The following is a 21852-nucleotide window of genomic DNA, read 5'->3' as shown; positions in this document are numbered from 1 at the left end:
GTAACTGCCATTGTCTCCGCAGCCCTTCAGTGGTGAGTAAGTTGTGCCCTCTGAAGGTTTTAAGCTTCTTTAGCTTAAATTTAAAGGTATTTTTTTCTTTTGACGTTAAGTATCACCCGAACTTTTTTCATATGTCTTATTTTGGGGAAAATTTATGGTCTTTTTAACATTAGGAAGTTTTGCTTTTCCTGACATTTTATTGCTTTGCATATTTGAAACATTTCAATCCCAGACAATAAATATTATGTGATTATTATTTTCATATGGATAGGCTATTTCCTCCTGTTTTTTCTAACCCCCTTTCCTAGCTAATACTCAAAAATTTATTAATATTAAACTGTGCCATTCAGCTTTTTCAGAATCATGTATAATGAAAATTGAAAGAGGGGCGGGTTTGAGAGAGGAGAGGTAGTAGTAGTTGAAAATAAATTGAAGTGTGTGGTTTTCTTTCCGTTGGATTTCTAATATTTCTTTTTTGGTTGAAATGAAGATTATATTTATTCTGTAAATCATTTTTATAAATTGACATAACCAGGTATCACATTAAGTGGTATCTTTTTATATCGTTATTATGGAAGCTAAATGGGTCTCAACAAAGTGGACGGACGTGAGCTGAATACACCATGAGAACTCAGTGTTAAAAGCACCCACCTTTAAAAGCTCTCCTCATGGCTCCCTCACCTGCATCAGTTCTTTTCTCAAGTACCTGTTCTTCAATAAGGCCTTCTCTAACCCCCCTTTTAAATATTGAAGCCCCAGCCTCTGCCTTACATACGATATCCCACTTCCTTGTTTTCTTTTTTTTCACTAACACTTCCGTACCATTTCTTAGACTTATTTATTTTGTTTATTATCTCCTCCCTCTAGAATGTAGACTGAGATTCAGGATTATGGTCTGTTTTGTCCACTGTTGTGTCCCCAGCACTTAGAGCAGGGCCTGACACTAGTGCATGTTCCGTCAGTATTTTCCAACATAAATGAATGATTGATCAGTCCTTAATTCTGCAAATTCTTGCAACACTATACCCATGTCATTGTCCTCTGGTTCTTCTCCAGCCTTTAACTGTTTCTTCTCACTTCTGTCCTGGCTTGTTGTCTGACTCCATGCCTCAGCTATTTGCTTTCCCTTGACTTTCCAAAGTCCTCTGAATTTCTTCAACTGTGTTCTTCAACATAACTCTTTTTTTACATTTTAGTGCTTCCAAATTCACAATACATCTTCAACAGAATAAGAAATTTGGCCACCACAAGCAAGAGTTATTATGATATACTTAGTTTTTCATTAACATTATTTCAAAGTTTTTGATATATTTCACTACTTATTGAATTTTTTTCACAACTCCAAGTTAGCAATTTTTTTTTGGCCGCACCGCGCGGCTTGCAGGATCTTAGTTCCCCGACCAGAGATCAAACCTAGGCCCCAACCGTGAATGAGCCGAGTCCTAACCACTGGACCACCAGGGAATTCCTGGGTTAGCAGTTTTTTAAGTGCATTTATTTATTACCTCTTATGTTGCAGTAGTTTTTTTTAGACACAGCACATATATTTATTTCTTTTTAAAAAATTAGCTTAATGTGGTATAGTTTACATATAGTAATAACCCCTTTTTAGATGTATGGTTCAATTCAGTGACTTCTGACAAATAAGCACAGTTGTGTAACTGCCACCATAATCAAGATACATGAATGCCAGGAAGTTCTCTCATGTTCCTTTGTAATTGATCTGCCACTCATCACTAACCCCTGGCAACCACTGATCTGATTTCTGTCTCTGTAATTTTATCTTTTCCAGAATATCACATAAAATGGAATAATTCTATATAAATTTAGATTTAAAGTTTTTGTGTCTTCTTTCACTGAGTGTAATGCTTTTGAGATTCATCCATGTGGTTGTGTGTATCTGTAGTTCATTTCCTTTTCCTGTTGAGTAATATTCCTTTGTGTGGATGCACCACAGTTTGTTTATCTATTCATTATTAAGTGTACCTTTCGATTGTTTCTGACTATTAAGAATAAAGCTTCTATGAACATGGATGGACAGAGCTTTGTGTAGATTTATGTGTTCATTTGTAATGGGTAAACACTTAGGATTGGGATCACTGAGTCATATGGTAAGTGAATATTTAATTTTATAAGAAACAGACAGTGTTTTCCCAAAGTGCTGTACCATTTGGCACTACCATCAGAAATATGAGATTTCTAGTTGCTCCATATCTTTGCTAGCATTTGGTATGATCTATTCTGTTGTTTGTTTTGTCTTGTTTTAATTTTAGCCATCCTGATAGGCAAATTGTGGTATCTCACTGGGGTTTTACTTTGCTTTTCTCTGGTGACTAATGATACTAAGCACTTGCATGTATTGGTTTACCATCCATATATTTTCTTTGTTGGTTCAAATCTTTTGTCTATTTTTAAAAATCAGTTGTTTGTCTTCTTATTACAATATAAGAGTTCTTCATATATTCTAGATACAGAAATGTGTTTTTCACATATTTTCTCTGAGTCTGGGGCTTGACTTTTCTTAAAGAGTCTTTGGAAGAGCTGAAGGTTTTAATTTTGAAGAAGTTTGATTTATCAATTTTTATCCTTTTATGGATCATACTTTTTTGTGTCTTATCTGAGAAATCTTGCTCTAACCCAAGCTCACAAAGGTCTTCTCCAATGTTTTCTTCTTGATATTTTAAATTTCAACTTTTACTTTTAGGTATTTGATTCATTTTGAGTTTCCTTTTGCATATGGTGCAAAGTAAGATTTAAGATCCCTTTTTTTTTCTTCCCTTGCACATGGATGTCTGCTCCAACACCATTTGTTTGAAGATTATTCTTTCCTCATTGAATTACCTTGACACCTTTGTCTAAAACCAATTGACCATATATGTGTGGGTCCACTTTGGATTCTGTTTTGTTCCATTGATCTATATGCTTATCCTTAGACAGCGCCTCACTGTCTTGATTACTAAGTCAGGAAATCAGGTCTTATGAATCCTTCAGCTTTTCCTTTTCAAAATCTCTTTTTATTCTAGGTTCTTTGATTTTCCATATTTCTACAAAACACTTGCTGGGATTTTGACTGGAATTGCTTTGAATCTATAGCTCAATTTAGGGAGAATTGATGCCTTAACTGTATTAGGCCTTCTAATCAATGAATATGGAATAGCTTTTCATTTACTTAGGTCTTTTCTGATTTCCTTCATCAATGTTTTATAGTTTTCAGAATGTAAATCCAGTACATATTTTATTAGATTTATCCATAGACATTTCAATTTCTGGTTCATTGCTAATATATAGAAATAAAATCAATATTTGTATATGAACCTTTTTTCCTGTAACCTTGCTGATCTCACTTATTAGCTATAATAGTTCTCAGGGTTTTTTGTTTTGTTTTATTTTTGTGTATTCTTTTGAATTTTCTACATAGATGATTGTTATTTGCAAATAAAGACAGTTTTTTTTCTTTCTGTCTAATCTCTTTACTTCTTATTTCTTCTTCTTGCCTTATTGCAGTGACTAGCATCTCCAGTACACTATTGAATAGTCATGGTGAAAAGAGACATCTTTGCCTTTTTCCTGAATTTATGGGGAAAACATTCAGTCTTTCATCATTAAATTAGCTGCAAGATTTTCTTAGATGCTCTTTATCATATTGAGGGAAGTTCCTTTCTTTTTTTTTTAAATAAGTTTATTTATTTATTTATTTTTGGCTGTGTTGGGTCTTCATTGCTGCATGCAGGCTTTTTCTAGTTGCAGCAAGCGGGGGCTACTCTTTGTTGTGGTGCGTGGGCTTCTTATTGCACTGGCTTCTCGTTGCGGGACATGGGCTCTAGGCATGCAGGCTTCAGTAGTTGTGGCACGTGAGCTTCAGTAGTGGTGGCTCACAGGCTGTAGAGCGCAGGCTCAGTAGTTGTGGTGCACAGGCTTAGTTGCTCCGCGGCATGTGGGATCTTCCCAGACCAGGGCTCAAACCCGTGTCCCCTGCATTGGCGGGCAGATTCTTAACCACTGTGCCACCAGGGAAGTCCCAGGGAAGTTCCTTTCTATTCTTAGTTTGCTGAGTGTTTTTATAATGAATGGATGTTGAATTTTATCAAATGGTTTTTCTGCATCCTTAGAGATGATAAGTTTCTCTTTTTTTGGTGGTACATTGCATTGATTGATTTTTTTATTTAAGTATAAATGACTTACAACATTATATTAGTTTCAGGTGTACAACATAGTTATTTGATATTTATTTACATTACAAAATGATCATTGGGATGCATGTATCTTTTTGAATTAGCATTTTTGTTTCCTTCAGATAATATCTGATTTATCTTTCTTGGAGTTTATAGAATTTCTTGAATCTGAGGCTCGATGTCTTTCATCATTTTTTTTTTAACATTCTCAGCCACTAGTCTTCAAATATTCCTCTAGGATTTTAATTACATGTATGTCAGACTTTTCATCATGTGCAAGATGTCTCCTATGCTCTTTTTGGAATTTCCCATCTCTTTTTCTCTCTTCTTTATTAATCTGGATATTTTCTACTGACTGACCCATCTTTATTAATCTTCTCTTTTGCTGCATCCAAAATTCTATTAAGCCCATCTAGTGAACTCTTAATTTCAGGGTTTTTTTTTTTCAGTTATGCAATCACCATTTGATTCTTTTTTTTTTTTAATTTATTTATTTATTTTGGCTACGTTGGGTCTTCATTGCTGCGCGCGGGCTTTCTCTAGTTGCGGGAAGCGGGGGCTACTCTTCTCGTTGCGGCGCATGGGCTTCTCATTGAGGTGGCTTCTCCTGTGGAGCACAGGCTCTAGGCGCACAGGCTTCAGTAGTTGTGGAGCATGGGCTTCAGTAGTTGTGGCTCCCAGGCTCTGGAGCGCAGGCTCAGTAGTTGTGGTGCACGGGCTTAGTTGCTCCGTGGCATGTAGGATCTCCCCAGACCAGGGATTGAACCTGTGTCCCCTGCATTGGCAGGCAGATTCTTAACCACTGCACCACCAGGGAAGTCCCCATTTGATTCTTTTTTTAAATTTTTATTTTAAAGTCCCTTTCTGATTACCCCAGTGTCTGGGTTGCTTATAGATCTGCTTCTGTACTCTGGGACTTTTTCCTCTTAGTTTTCAATCACTTTGTTCTGTATCCCACTATGCCTAGGATTTTTTTGCTGAATACCAGACCTTGTATGTGAAAAAATGTAAAAGCTCTGGATGATGATTTCTTCCAGAGAGGATTTAATTTTCTGGCAAGCAGACAGGGATGTAGTCAGATCAAGGTTGATCTTTTTCTACTTTGCCCTTATTCATAGAAGGTATACCTAGGGTCTCAGCTGAGAGCCTGTGGTGTTTACCAGACCCTTCAACCTTGGTGAGCACTGAAACCCAGCCCCTGACTCCCTGGACCCACAAGATGGATGAAATTTCTGCTCACCTCATTCACCTCCCAGCTTCTACTCTCACCCCACACATGTGCAGCTTTGGAGTTGACATATATTTCAAGGAGAAATTTCATGTAGAATTATAGGCTCACTTCTCTGCAGTTACCTCCTGTCTGAGATTGTGGTCCCTCATTACCTCTGTACCTCAGCCCCAAGCTCCAACCTCTGCCTCTCCAGCCCAGTGAGACTACCACAAGCCCTAGACCACTGCTTCCCATGCAGCTTCTCTTACTCTCACATTTAATTGGCAAATTCCCTGAAGGAAAAAATGAACTTTCCTCTTCTTCAATTTCTAGTCCCTCAAACCCTGACTGCCTTGGCTTTTTACTGATGCCTCAAATAAAGTGTGCTTCCCAAAGATGTCCACATTCACATCCCTAGAACCTGTGAAGATGTCACATAACAAAAGGGAATTAAAGTTGCAGGACTGGAATTAAGGTTGCTGATCAACTGATATTCAAGGGAGATTATCCTAGGTGATCCAGGTAGGCCCAATCTAATCACATGAGCTCTTAAAAACAGAAGAGGGAGGCAGAAAAGTGGGGAAGATAGTGTGACATCAGAAGGACTTGACAGTGCTGGCTTTGAAGATGGAGTAAGGGTGTCATGAGCCAATGAATGTGGTGGGCTCTAAAATGGCTCTTGTAGCCAGTAAGAAAACCGGGACTTTGGTCCTACAGCCAAGAACTGAAAACTCCCGACAATCTGAGCAGGAAGTGGTTCTCTCCTACAACCTCCAGAAAGTAACATACCTACCAACACCTTGATTTTAGTCCACGAGACCCATAGCAGACTTCTGACCTGTAGAACTGTAAGGTAATGCATTTGTGCTTAAGCCGCTAAATGTGTGGTAATTTGTAACAGCAGCATAGAAAACTATTACACAATTGTTTTGCATTTTGTCCAGCTTTTCTAATTGTTCTCAGGTCAACGATTAGTCTCGATGTATCAGTCAGAGTACAGTCAGAGTCAGAACCACTGTGCTTATGGGATAAAGGTTTTATTATAGGAATCAGATCTTCCAGAGCTGTGGGAGGATTTGGGAAAGTGAAACCCTAGGAAGGAAGTTGGAGGATCAGAGAAAAAGTCCGCAACCCATCAATTTGGGAAGCAAAGCACAACCACCTGACAAAGTAGCTGCAAAGTGACAGCTCACAGGAAGGTCTGTAGGAAGCCATGCTTCTGTAGAACTGCTACCTCTGTGAGTCTGCCACCAAGTGTCTGGTAGTGAGCTTGGAGCCTCTGTTGGGAAATAGGATCCTCAGTCAGGAAGAAGAGCTGGATGGAGAGTGGAGGAAAGGGAGGGTAAGCTAGAACCACCAGCACTTCTGTGGCAGTAACTGCATCTAACCACAGTGAACTTCAAAGGTTAATAACTGCTTCACTGCCATCTTCCAAATCTTGCATAAATTTCTCTTTTGGCCAACTCTACTCAGAACCATATAGGGAAGGGAAATCTGGAAATGTAGTTTCAGTTTCACCAAGTTGACACAGTACCAAATAGTCTACCCTTTGTCAACTTGGTATCCATACACCATACACTTTTGACTGTAGTATTAAATCCTCCAAATAAAGGCAATAGCAAAATGCTTCCCCCTAGCATGACGCATGCTAACCCTCTCTTCCAAAGAGGATATCAATACCTTTGTGGTCTTCCTCCTGAAAATCTATAACCTCAATCTAATCATGAGAAAATCATCAAACAAATCTCAGTTGAGGGTTATTCTACAAAACAGCTGACTGTACTCAAAACCGTCAAAGTCATCAAAAACAAGGAAAGTCTGAGAAACTATCACAGCCAAGAGGAACCTAAGGAGACATGTCATAAGTAAATGTAATGTGGTGTCCTAGGTGTGATTCTGGAACAGAAAAAGGACATTAGGTAAAAACTATGGAAATCTGAATATAAGTATGGGCTTTAGTGAATGATAACATATCAAAATTGGTTCATTAATTGTAACAAATATACCATACTAATGTAAAATATTAATAACAGGAGAAACTGGGTGTGGGGTATATAGGAACTTTGTATTATCTGTGTAATTCTTTTAATAAATATAAAACTATTCTAAAATTAAAAGTTTATTTTTTTAAAAAAGAATATAGTCCCATATGACGCATCCATTTGGGGTGATGTTTGTTCTTTTCTATGAGTTAGGATATACCCCTTTGATATCCTGCAACTTAAATACTGAGATATATGGCTAACCACTATTAATACCTGATAATAGGGGAAAGGGAGAGGGGGAAATAATAAAGAATTGTTTAATACCTAAACAAATACACTGTATTCACATTAAAGTAAGGAAGAGACACTCGTAACCACTCCTGTCATCATTTCTGTAACAGGTCCAGTGGTCATAGCTAGTGCTTATAACTTCCTTCTTCCACTAGCCAGTTCATACTCCCTTAGCCCTCAATAAACACCTCAGCTGGTATAGTTCCTTGCTTGATGGCATGAGCCTGCCTCTTTCTGTTTCAGTTATATTTTGCTGTATAACAAATCCCCCCAAAACTTAGTGGCTTAAAACAACAATGATTTATCATTTCTCACGATTCTGGGGAGTCAGAGATTCAGGCAAGTCTTGACTAGGTAGTTCTGCTCCATGTGGCATCATCTGGTACTTATCAGCTGCATTCAGCGGGCAGCTGAGCTGGACCAGAAGGATCCAAAAAGGCTTTGCTCATCAATTTGGAGATTTGGAGCCTCAGAGCTCCACATGATCTGTCCTTTTGCTTCTGACAACCTTTGGCTTCCTCACACATGATAGTTTCAGAGTAGTTGCATTTAAAAGACAACTGGCTTCACACAGATGGCCAACAGGCACGTGAAAAGATGTTCAACATCGCTAATTATCAGAGAGATACAAATCAAAACCACAATGAGGTATTACCTCATACTGGTCAGAACGGCCATCATCAAAAAGTCTACAAATAATCAATGCTGGAGAGGATGTGGGGAAAGGGAGCCCTCCTGCACTGCTGGTGGGGATGTAAATTGGTGCAGCCACTATGGAGAACAGTATGGAGGTTCCTTAAAAAACTAAAAATAGAGTTGCCATCTGATCCAGCAATTCCACCCCTGGGTATATATCTGGAAAAAACGAAAGCACTAATTTGAAAAGATAATGTGCACTCCAGTATTCATAGCAGCACTATTCACAATATTCCAAGACATGGAAGCAACCCAAGAGCCTATCAACAGATGATTGGTTTAAGAAGATGTGGTATATACATACAATGGAACATTAATCATCCATAAAAAAGAATGAAATATTGCCATTTGCAGCAACATGAATGGACCTAAAGAATATCATACTAAGGGGGTGTAGGCATGGCTTCTCCTACTCCCAGCGTCCTCCCGTGTGAGGAGGGGTCCTCAGTGCCCCTAGAGGCACTCCATCTGTGGCCCAGGAAGCAGTAACTTCAGGGCAAGAATGTTCTGGGCATTTGTCCAAATGCCCAGCTGGTCAGGTGTGATGCTGGTGGTGTTCCCTCTGCACCACGGCTCTCACACTTTTATAACCACGATCATTTATAAAGCACATGGGAAAGCGTGTGTGTGTGTGTCTCTAGGCTCATCCCTCAGAGATTCACATCCAGTAGTTGGGAGAGACCAGAAATGTACATTTTTTAAAACTGAGTCCTTCCAAGCGACATGGATGGACCTAGAGATTAACACACTAAGCGAAGTAAGTCAGACAGAGAAAGACAAATATCATATGATATCACTTATATGTGGAATCTAAAAAGTAATACACATGAACTTACTTACAAAACAGAAACAGACTCAAAGACATAGAAAACAAACTTATGGTTACCAAAATGAAAGAGAGGGAGGGGATGGATAAATTCGGAGTTTGGGATTAACAGATACAAACTACTATACATAAAATAGATAAGCAACAAGGATTTTCTGTATAGCACAGGGAACTATATTCAATATCTTATAATAACCTATAATGGAAAATAATCTGAAATATATTAATAAATATATATATAACTGAATCACTTTGCTGAACACCTGAAACTAACACAATATTGTTAATCAACTATACTTCAATTAAAGAAAAAAAAAAAAAAAAAAAGGCAGTCGTCTTCCAAGAGGGATGAAATGAAAACTGTGATTCTTCTTCAGGTGTGGCTCTGAAGTTCCAGAGCAACACTTCTATATTTTGCAGTCAAAGCTGGTCACAAACCCAGTCCAGGTTAGAGGGGAAGGGCAATAGGCTCTATCTCTTGGTAAGAGGGGCAGCAAAGAATTTGTGCCCGGTTATAATCCACTAAACTGGTTGTGGAAATCTCTGTTTATCTCCTTTAAGGCAAATTCTCAGAATTGGAATTGCTCCATGGAAGGTATTCCTCATTTTAAAAGCTTGAGACTTATCCAAATGGCCCTCCAATTGGGTTTTTCCAGTTTTCATTCTCATTAACAGTGTTTGAAAGTCAGTTTCCCTGTGCCTTCACCAACACTAGATATCATTACCTTTTTTAATCTTTTCCAGTTTAAAGAAGGGGAAGGTCTGACCACTGCATTTATTTGCATTTTTGCATACCATTGAGGTTGAACATTTTGAATGTGCTTATGGCCATGTGTTGCCATTCTTTTTTTGCATTGCCTAATCTTGTACTTTGTCCATTCCTCTCTTGGGCTATTCCTGGGTTGAGTGCTGATGTTGGTCCGAAAACTGGGTTACTAAAGTTTAATTGACCACAGACAACCCAACTAGGTTTTTAAATATTATGAATTACTCTTACCCAAAAAAAATCTATCTCCATTTCCATTTGTTTATTCTCTACTTCCCTAGATCATATCACCTTTTTCAGTTCTTTCTTTTCTCAGATTCACAATATTAGAACTGCAGAATCACCTCATTTTTCAGTTGAGGCTTTTGACAACAAAAGAGGAAAGGGTCTTGTCCTTTCTAAAGGTGGGGAGTCTATTCAATTTGAATGCATGGAACCTCTCTTTTGGCTTCTGGTCAAAACTACACCAACAATGCATTTAGCCCCTTTACCAAAAGGGTTGTGTCCTTGTGTCTGGCACTAAGAAGTTCAGTCTATCCATAACTTTTGCCTCATGAATAACTCAGGTCCTAAATTCCCCCTGCCCCTACTTGGCTGTGTGACATTTTATAAATTGCTTTAACTTTGGGGCCTTGGATTACCCATCTGTTAAGTGGGAGCACTGAACTTCTACTCAGTGATTCTGAGACATACTTTTTACTCTTGAAGTCTGTTGTTTAAGAGGGCATTAGAGAGAATGGATTAGGGGAAACCAGCATAGGTGGAAGTTGACCTTTAAGAAATTTATTTCGGCCTACAATGTCTATTTTTGAAGGTAACCTAATCAAAGCTTTTTAAAAATAGTTTTTAATTATAGGTTTGAAACTTTGTGTTATTTGTAATACCTTTTTAGAAGCATGAAAATAGCATTTCTCTCTGTACCAGCTTTGTGCTTTCCCATTTGGTAAACACTGATTTTATTTCTATCTGTTGCCTGTAGGAGTAGACCAGGCCAACTCAGTACTTCCTGTTTACCTCCTGGTCTTACATATGGTAGATTGCCACAGACCTGCTCTCAAAATAAGCTTCCTTGGTTTAATTCTGCATTTTCTGGTTAGGCAACTGGCCTGTCAATACTTGAACAATGAAACAATTTGGCTACTGAAGACTTGTTCTGACATTCCCCCTTCAAATTGTCAGTGGAAAGGAAAGTCACTTAATGTAATGGCAGGGATAATATAATAGTAGGATTTACATTTAAATGGGGGCATCACACAGTACCTTTCATTTGAGAATATCAAAGCATTTCCAACTCTTAAACTTGGAATGTGTGACATGGGCAAACACAAAGATAGTAGATAACCTGATTTCCTCTGGAGGTTCTCAGTGCTCTAAATATCTGTTTTTTAAGGAGGAAGATTGAATGTTATGTGTATTGAGTGAATAGAGTGTAAGCTTAGAAATATTTTATGTTCCCATCATAGTTTATTCTGCTTAGCATAAATCATCAGCGCCAACCATAACTTACCATTTACTGGAGATTTTTCGGTTGTATTACGCTTTTCAGTTGTATTACACTCATGTCAGACACACCTTCGTACAAGTCCCTCCAAGGTCAATAGTTTAGAAATTCTGCCTCTTCCATCCCCTTCTCCACTCAACACTTATGGAAATATATGCTAATTGGAACAGAAGCAGCCTACCCAGCTAACAGGGTTAGACCACTCTTAACACAAGATTAATGAAATAGAAGTTTAGGGTAAAAATGACATTTTTCAAGCCCTAAGAGTGTAGATGCCAAGTAAAAGCCAGCAGTTCTCCAGGATCAGTCAAATCCCACGCTTTGCCCTCCTTCAACTTCGCTCAATGGAGTTGAAGAAAAGAGGAAATCCTGTACGCCCACCGTTGCTCTGGCCACTGTTGCCACCCTCTGGCCCTCCCACCTTCCCTGAAGCCACTGCTCAGCAGTCACCATTGTGGAAAACAGGACTGCAGACTCAAGGTGCAGAATGAGACTCTACACATTGTTTACTGAGGTGACACGCAAGCAGGAATGATGAGGCACTTGTGCACAGGTAGCTACCTGTATTCATGGCCGGCCTTTGTAGGTGTGAGATTCATGTCCATAAGAGGGCATTTAGAGACCACAGATATTTAAAGTGACAGATATTGGCAAGAAGTTGAGTTTGTGAAGTATTCTACATTGCTGATTTGTGACTGAACCATGGGTTAAGAGACATCTAGAGCTATCAGAGGCTTAGAGAACAGTACTTGCTCAGAGGGAGAAAAGCCTAAGGATCTTATCAGTTTGCTGAGACTGGAATTGGCACCCTGTGTGACAGATCTGTAATACTGGGGGTGAGGGGGCTGATTTCCTTTTAGATTTCCAGGATCTTTCAGGATCCAAAGGCAGCCTTCACCTCTGGATACTCAGCTCTTTATAGACACCCTGAATTCTTCCAAACTGACCAATCACACTGGAAATAAATTTTACGCACTTAAAAAGTGATACTCTTTCGCATCTAGTACCCAGATCTTAGTTTCTAAGTATTCTCCACTGATATTCAGGATCCTTGGAAAAACAGCTGATTCCAGGACTGGGTCAGGGAAAGAGGCCTTGAAAAATTAGCCTGGAACATCCTCATTCACCAGAAAATAAAGAGTTGCTCAAAGAACCACAGGGAAATATCAAAAATGGGAGCTTGAAGAGGCTCCCACTGGCTAAATCTGGGAAAATTTGATTATAGTAATGGGTTATCATGCATAGAATAAGATAAATAATTTTGAGTTCATACAATATAAACAAGTAAATACATAAGGGAGAAAGTGAAAGCTCTTCTTTGCCATAGAAGGCCAACTAATAAATATAGCTGGAGTTATGGCAGTAAAAGATCATCAGTGGGGGAGAAAGACTGATAAGGAGTAGAAATTTACATAGTCTCCAATTATCTCCCCACAAATTACCTGTTAGTTACAAAGGAAAACTAGTAACTACAACAACAACAAATCTGGTGTTCTTTCCGTTGTTCCTTGTAAATATTGTTAATTAATTTTTTTTATTGTTTTGGTTCACAAATGTTAAGCATTTCTTTTGCTTGAATTTTGTCTTTCTTGAGGTCACGCCATTAAATAAGAAATGCAGACAGAAATTCATGTATAGCAGTTCAAAGAATACCTCCAATGATGACAGATCCTTTGATAAGATACACTTTGGGTAAATGCCTAATCCCGCTCTCTTTGTTCAGACCTATTGAAATTGTTCTCCCCTCCGAAAGCCAGATCAGGCTAACCCTGCAGCACAGCAGAGACATAAAGGAGCAGAACCCACGCCCCCTCATCCCCCGCGCTTGCATTAGAGGGAGCCCGAGAGCTACAGCACTGGGTGGGCAGAGAGGTGGCTGTTCCAGGCTGGCCACTGAGCTACACCTGGTCCCTCCCCTAGGGAGGGTTCTGACCTTCTTTACTTCTCCTTTTGTTGTCTGTATAAGACCAGAAACACTGTTTCCAGTTACTGTGATGGTTAGGTATCTGTGGCAGGCAGGATGCTGGTGTCCAGAGAGGGCAGGTGGGGTAAACAGAACCCCTAGATATTGCTGGCCCAGCTGGGCTCCTGGCTACCTGGTTATGTGATGAACTGCACCAGCATTCCAGGGAGACAGGACAGGCACCTCGAAGACTACATTCAGACACCGAAAAACACACCCACCAAACAGCCATCCCAGACCTCTAATCTTACTTGATGACCAAACTATAATTACATTACAGCAATTACTTGAATACTTACATTTTTATTACTGTTATGTCATTATGTCTACTAGGAAAAAATATGCCTACTTGAAGCAGCAAAATTCTTAATGACTCATTTAAGCTCATTTAAGCTACCGGAAACCCCTGACCTAAACATTTTGGCCAAAATAATTTTTAGAGCCTGGGGGGAAGAAGAGCGTTAATCTCCATCTATAGTGTTGCCCAAAAAGCAAGAAAACTTTCACTGGTGGATATACTTCTAGAGATTAAAAAGTTCCAGCCAGGGCTGATCAGAAAGTTCTGATAGTTACATTTAAGAGCTCTGTTTATAAAGCCATCAATTCTTTATCATCTATTGATCAGTTCCAACTACTGGCAAAAAGTAGAGAACTCAGGAAACATCCATGTCTCCATCCTCCAAATGTGTGGAGGCATATTTCCCATACTTCCAAAATGTCAAGCAGGAAGATTCTTTAGAGGCCAGCTTGGCCCATTTTTCAGCCCTTTCTCTGGAAGCCAGTGGTTTATTTGGAACTCACAAAGGACACTCCTCAAATACTTACTAATGTAAGTTACATTTTCTAATCATTATATTTTACTTCATTACCTCTTTTTAGGTAGTTTCTCATTAGACCTGATCTTGCTGAAAGATTCCAAGCTGTCAGACTCAGTATATTTTCTCAGCAGGGGGCCCTTTGACCCTAACCACTTTGCAACTTAACCCAAACCGTGTCCCTTTCCCAAGCAGTGCAGGCCCAGACAAGCATATGATGCCTCTTGTCTCAAAAATAAATTCTATACTTTGAGAGCCAGGATTCAGACCCTTGAATTTGGGGAACTTACCATATGAGCTGATGAGTCAAAATATCCAGTTTTAACCACTTTTGAATTTTTTTACACATACATTTACCCCTAAATACTCTCTGCATTGAACAAGCACTTTCCTACAAGAAAATGAAGCAGCTAACAGGTTTTGCTTCCCTTAGGTAAACCAAGCCCAAGGTTTGCTTTTTGCTTCATTTTTTAAAAAGTCCTTTTGGCAAATATATGTCCTCTATGTTACTGTGTAAAATTCAGTGCCTAATTCTAAAGTTATGTACATCTGCCGGACATATACGCTGTAAAACATTCTTGGCTGCCTACCAACGTGAAAGGTATTACCAGGTCTATTTTTAACATTGTTTTGGCAAGGCTGTTGCTGTGGGAAAAAAAGAAAAATTCCTATAGAATTCTTAATGAGAAAACTGAATGATTCTTTGAAATGTGGTTGTGATTCCCTGACTTATTCGGCGGTGATGTCACAGGTGGTGAGAAGCAAGAAACGGTAGTCTCGCTCGTTTGCCAGCGCGCTCTCAAGATGCACCAGAGGGGAAATGAAACTCATCTCGCGTGTGGTTTGTGCTGAGCTGTGCTTCCCACCACTGCTCCGGGGGTCACACAGGCCCCTGCTTGGGACATGTCTCACACACTCGGTTTGTCATCCCCATGAGCCTGTGTCATGGAAGGGTGCGCTGCTTGCATGTGTTTCTTATAGAACTTGATCGGCCCACTGGCCTTTCTTCTGTTCATTACCCACATTTGTCTTAGAAAACAGCCACCTTGTTCTAGCTGTTGGAGAAAGACAGGGCTTTCCTCCAGCTCACCTGAGTCCCCTCGGTCGCTTAATTAGCAAGTGGCAAGAAGTTCAGAGAAGTCTGTCAGGACAGGAGAATGTGCTCCGGCCTCCCTGTCACCTAATTTGAATCCTGGGCCACACTCTTGGGCAGAGGACACAACGGCACATGAGGTGGTGTCCTGGTCAGGTCTCAGGTGGGTTTGTAATATTAAAAGAATAATATAATATTAGTGAATGCGAGGCGGTATCTGAAAGGAAAGCCAACGTTCCCTTGACGTTTATAAAACCATTATTGTAACACGTGAATTCTTTCTGTGGAATCTGTTAAACTAATATACGGTAAATATAATGGTTCAAAGTCAAAATCCCATACTTGATTTATGGATTGACCAAATTAACCTGCCAGACTGTCATCCTTCTTGCAAAGGCAAAACTACAGAACCTTTCCACAGTCACACTTCAGTCTCCGGCTACACATTCCAATCCCAGACCTGTCGCTGGCACCGCGAATGTTTTCCCCCTTCTCCTGATGTCGTCTCAACATCTCAGGGTCGTTGGCGTTTTCTCAAGACTGTAACCCTTATGCAGTCGTTTATGGGACCAGCTGGTGACCTCACACACTCCCCAACTGTGCTGCAGACCATTTCAACACAACCCCTTGCCTCGGAGTTTTGATAACTTGACCTGGAGCTCCTGGGTCTGTAGCAACTTGGGGGCAGCTCAGTACCTGCTAAGGTATTGCTTCCCCCACCCCCGGCCCCCCAAAAGGGCTGTAAAAGGTTAGGGTTCTGAGAGGCGGGCAGAGGCTGTGGCACACACGCTCCTGGGCCCACAGAGGAAGGCCTCCTTCCTCCTCCTCCCTGGCACATGTTCGTTCTGACGCCCCCTTCGCTAAGGGCCATGTGCTCCAGACCAGCAGCCACTGCAAGAGGGGCCAGGCCTGGGGTGAAGAAAAGAGATGCCGAGGCATCCTCAGAAGGACGCTGTCCTTCCCCTCACACGTCATCCGCTGCCCGCAGCCCAGCTCCCCTGAAGCCCTGGAGGGGCGGCCACGGGCAGAGTGAGGCTGACTCAGAAATGTCCCCTTTGTGCCTCTTTTGCCCGTAGCAGAACTTCAGTAGCAGAACTTGATCTTTCAGGAGTCTCTTTGGGAATCGCTGGGTCTTCTGCTTTTAACAGCTAAGTGAAGCAGTATCCCCTTATAAAAGGAAAAATGCCGCTTCAAGATTTGCTGAAGACAGAATGATGACACTTGGCAAGTCCAAAAAGAAGAATACTTCGCTGCCCAGTCTCTGCTCCCAGATGTTCGGATCACTGAGAAATGGTACAGCCAGGGTGAGGGGGTGCGAACTGCTTGTTTATTTGGCGTCTCCTTGGGGGGGTTATAAAAAACAAACAACAGAAACACACACACAAAAGCTCGACACAGTAAATAAACCATTGACAGTAACCTAAGACGAAGCGCTCCTGCGAGCTTCTGAGCCTGTCTGTTTGTTGCTGTTCTGCAGTTAGCCGAGGATGCTTGTGGATTGTGCTAACGCAGCACTGAGCCCCGGGCCAAACACCTTCTCAGGTTTTTTTCCCCTCTGCGTTTTGCTAATCCCTGGATGAAACATAATCGCAGAGCAATGTTCAAGGTTGGACGCAACAGGGAGGAACTCAGCGTTGGCTCCCACCCAGTGGAAATAACATGCCATTGGACTTGACAAGGCAGGAGGAAGGATGTTAAACAAATACACTCCCTCCAGCCTCCCTAGCAATGGCTCGCTGCTCTCCATAGAAGCCCCAAGTTTCCCCAGGCTGCTCACTCCTCTCCCAGGTTTCATCACCTGAGATATGTTGTATAAGATAAATAGGCAGGGAGGCCAACGAGCAAAACTTCCAATCAGGAAAAGAATGGAAAGAGAATTAAGTCATTTATTCCCCTCTAGGGCAAAATTAAAGTTACAAAAGTATTTGTATATAATAAATATATAATTATACATAATAATTAAACTCCAGCCACTTGCAGTCATCATTCTTTTTCCCTTTCTCTCAAACCACAGGAAAACATTTCTCCTTATTGTGGTTTCAGGTGTAGACTTCTGAATCAGAAGTTCCAGGTACCACCTGACTCCTTGTCATCTTGTGTTCTGATGACAGTATGGGAAAGGGAATCAGAGAATGGGACAGAATTTTCTCCAGTGAACAGAGAGGGAAGGCTGTCTAAAAGTACTCATCTGTTCCACATAAAGTTATCTAAAATATACACACACGCAAGTGTATGTATTTGTAACTCATTTCATCTTTTTTTTAATAAATTTATTTTATTTATTTTATTTTTGTCTGCATTGGGTCTTTGTTGCTCCTCGTGGGCTTTCTCTAGTTGCAGCGAGCGGGGGCTACTCTTCGTTGCGGTGCACGGGCTTCTCATTGCGGTGGCTTCTCTTGTTGCAGAGCATGGGCTCTAGGCACAGGCGTCAGTAGTTGCAACGTGTGGGCTCAGTAGTGCCTCGCAGGCCCTGTAGTTGTGGCGCACGGGCTTAGTTGCTCCACGGCACGTGGGATCTTCCCAGACCAGGGCTCGAACCCGTGTCCTGCGTTGGCAGGTGGATTCGTAACCACTGCCCCACCAGGGAAGCCCTCTCAGTTAAGCTTTACAACAACGCTCTGAGATTGATACTGTTATTCTTATTTTACAGATGGAAGTCTGGGGTGCAGAGGGGTTTAAGACCACACAGATTCAACCATGGAATGAACTGGAGATCTCCATGTGGTTCTAGACAGAAAAGCGGGCTCTGAGGAGTCAGGGAGGCAAAGCTAGAGGTTAAAAACAGTAACAACAGCAAATCCCCCTACTGTCAGGAGACTAACAAGCAAATAAACAATAAATAATAGAACCTGGCCTCAGTGCTCGACCTTTTCCTGAGGAGCTTAGAAAGTGCTCAGAGGTGATCTTGCCTCTTGTCCAGTTATAGTTGAGTTGCATTGTAGGTTTGCCTGAGGGCATTGTCATAAATCCGTGCTGAAACCAAACCTGGTGGAGCAGGTCTCCCCTCTCCTGTTGGTCCAGCTCTCATGAGATCAGATGTGATGGAACCAGGAGGAGGATCATCAGCATTTTTACCTGATCCTGGGATGGAGAAGCTAAAAGGGTGGCCTTTGTTACCGCACCTCCCAGAGTGGATCCACGTGGCCTTTCACTGACTCCCTCTGGGCTTCTCTCCTTTTCCTCTGAAACCATGAATCCTCTTTGACCTCAAGGCCATGAAGCCAAATATGACTGCTGGCCCCGGACGAGCTCCTATGGCTGTTACCAGTGTCTGCAAGCATGGCTATCACTCCGTCTTCCTGCAGATCATCCAGGACCCTCTGAAACAGCCTTTTCTCTTTTATTCCACGAGCCCTCAATGTGTCAAGCACTGTGCCACGTGGCACAGGAAGGACGCAGCTTCTGCAGTGTTTGCTCAGCCAAGTAAAGTGAAGCTCGTCTCAGTGTAGACTATTCACTATGTGATTCTCTCAGCCCTACTGCCTACCAGAGTTTGCTGGACTTTCCTGGACATGGAGACGAGGTGAAGTAGTGAGAGCTTCCCTCCAGGCTTTGAGTTCTGGCTCTGGTCCTGGTCAGCTCTCCACCCTTGGGCATGTCTCCTGACCTCTTGGAGCTTCAGTTTCCTCATCCATAAAAGGGAGGAGATAATTCCTACCTCACAGGAGTTGAGGTGGTGCCACCGTGACCCCACCTCCAGCTTTCATCAGCATCTCTCTAACTTTCTGGTTTATTCTGAAGATTCTTTTAAGTAATCACCAAAAGCCCAGTGTTCCATCCACTCCCTGTTTTTTGTTTGTTTTTTGTTTTTCGTTTGATGATTTCCTTCAGAAAAGTGTTTTGCCTGTCTCCTGGGTGAACGTATCCCTTGCCAACTTCTTTGAAAGCCTTTGACAGAGGGGAACACGCTTCTACTAAATGCCACCGGGGAAGAGAATGGAGGGAGGGACAATACCCCCCTTCTACCTAGAGAGCCTTTTACAGACGCGGTACTTCCTCACCTGCAGCCTCAGCTCATCCCACAGCAGCCCTGGGAAGTGGTCAGAGCTGAGACCATCAGCCCATCTTACAAATGAGGAAACCGAGGTTTGCAGAGATTGCGTGGCTTGTCTGGGGCACACAGCTGACACGTGAAGCCAGATCTCTAAAGCAGGTCTCCGACTCCACATCAGTGCTCCTTCCACCACAAAGAACCTCTTCGGGGAGAAGTCCTTTTTCTGGTTGCAAATCCAAGAGGGAAAGTTTTTGACTATGGCCTAGGTTATGAGAGTGGGGCGGCAAGGTGACCCAGGCCTGCCTTGCCTCCTGCATCTGCTGGAAGACTCTTGCTATAGCTTCCTTTTCCAGGAACACAGAGAATTAGGGCCTCTGTTTCTGTAAGTGGTGGAATTAATCCAAATCTGGAATCACTATAAGTCCAGGATCTCATCCACCAGCCCAACCTCACCCAAGTCTCCACTTGTTACTTCATGTGAGGGCTTGCATGAGTAATTATTCTCTTTGAGCCTTCATTTCCTCATCTTTTAATTGGGGATAATAATACCTACTTCTCATGGTTGGGATGACGTATTCTCATATGTCAACAATTACCATATTGTAGGCATCTTATGTGGGTGTGTTATGTGCCAGGAATTATTCTAGGTACTGCAGGTAAACAGTGAACAAGATAGAAAGGGACCTTCCTCTTGTGCAGCTTACCTGCTAAAGGGGGAAGGTCAATAATAACCTGACTAACAATGAACAAGATCAGTCCCAAAGAGTAATAACTGCTGAGGAGATGTATGATTGAACATACAAATGAACATTTAAAAGTACTCAAACTGAAAGAAATAATCTTAATTGAATATTGTATGGTGAAAGAGCCACACACAGAAAACAATATTTCAGGTCATTTTTTAAATACAGTATTCTGATTATACATCCCTAGTAAGATATAGTCCCAGAACAAAAAGAACCATAAAGAAATCTTAATGTTTATTCAGTAGCCTTCTTATAATTTAAAGTTACATTGGAAAATTAATATGAGTTCATAATTCTTTTTTCTCTTAAAAAATAACGTATTTCCTAGCTCTCTCTAACCATTGAAAAGGCCTAGAAGCTGACAACCCAGTAGCAATAAGTTCCTAGTTTTGTGGTCTCTAAATCTGATTTAGTGAGCACAATAAAGAAGCCAAAGATTCATGGTGAAATGGTTGATTCCAGGTCTAAGGCAAGAGATATACAAGATGAGCCTTGGATATCTTGCACAAGATAGCAAGGAAACAACCAAAGACTAATTTTAATGCATCTATTCAATAGAACAGAGGACATAAAAGAGTCTTCTTGAAGGGGCTTCTCTTGGCCTAAGGATAATTTGAACATCGAAAAGATCAAAACACATCAAATATATATATACATTTTAGCCACAAGCTTAAAACAGTTCTAAAACAAAAAGTCACATGTTACCTCTCTGCAGGTTACTGAGCCACCAACTCTGAAATTTGCTTTTAAATTTGCTTTTAAAAATTGGGACCTAATGAAACTTAAAAGCTTTTGCACAGCAAAGGAAACCATAAACAAGACCAAAAGACAACCCTCAGAATGGGAGAAAATATTTGCAAATGAAGCAACGGACAAAGGATTAATCTCCAAGATTTACAAGCAGCTCATGCAGCTCAATAACAAAAAAACGAACAACCCAATCCAAAAATGGGCAGAAGACCTAAATAGACATTTCTCCAAAGAAGATATACAGATTGCCAACAGACACATGAAAGAATGCTCAACACCATTAATCATTAGAGAAATGCAAATCAAAACTACAATCTCATACCGGTCAGAATGGCCATCATCAAAAAATCTAGAAACAATAAATGCTGGAGAGGGTGTGGAGAAAAGGGAACACTCTTGCACTGTTGGTGGGAATGTAAATTGATACAGCCACTATGGAGAACAGTATGGAGGTTCCTTAAAAAACTAAAAATAGAACTATATGACCCAGCAATCCCACTACTGGGCATATACCCTGAGAAAACCATAATTCAAAAAGAGTCATGTACCAAAATGTTCATTGCAGCTCTATTTACAATAGCCAGGACATGGAAGCAACCTAAGTGTCCATCATCGGATGAATGGATAAAGAAGATGTGGCACATATATACAATGGAATATTACTCAGCCATAAAAAGAAACAAAATAGAGGTATTTGTAGTGAGGTGGATGGAGTTAGAGTCTGTCATACAGAGTGAAGTAAGTCAGAAAGAGAAAAACAAATACAGTATGCTAACACATATATATGGAATCTAAGGGAAAAAAAAAAAAAGGTCATGAAGAACCTAGTGGCAAGACGGGAATAAAGACACAGACCTACTAGAGAATGGACTTGAGGATATGGGGAGGGGGAGGGGTAAGATGTGACAGGGTGAGAGAGTGGTATGGACATATATACACTACCAAAAAAAAAAAAAAATTGGGAGGAATTAACCATTTATCCCATCTTTGCTGCATTTTGGTATAACCAAATTGTTGTTAGGGGAAAGTTTTTCTTTGTAGAAG

Source organism: Balaenoptera acutorostrata, chromosome 10, assembly GCF_949987535.1.
Source record: "Balaenoptera acutorostrata chromosome 10, mBalAcu1.1, whole genome shotgun sequence".
Classification (NCBI taxonomy): Eukaryota; Metazoa; Chordata; class Mammalia; order Artiodactyla; family Balaenopteridae; genus Balaenoptera; species Balaenoptera acutorostrata.
Note: the sequence above shows the minus strand (reverse complement) of the source record.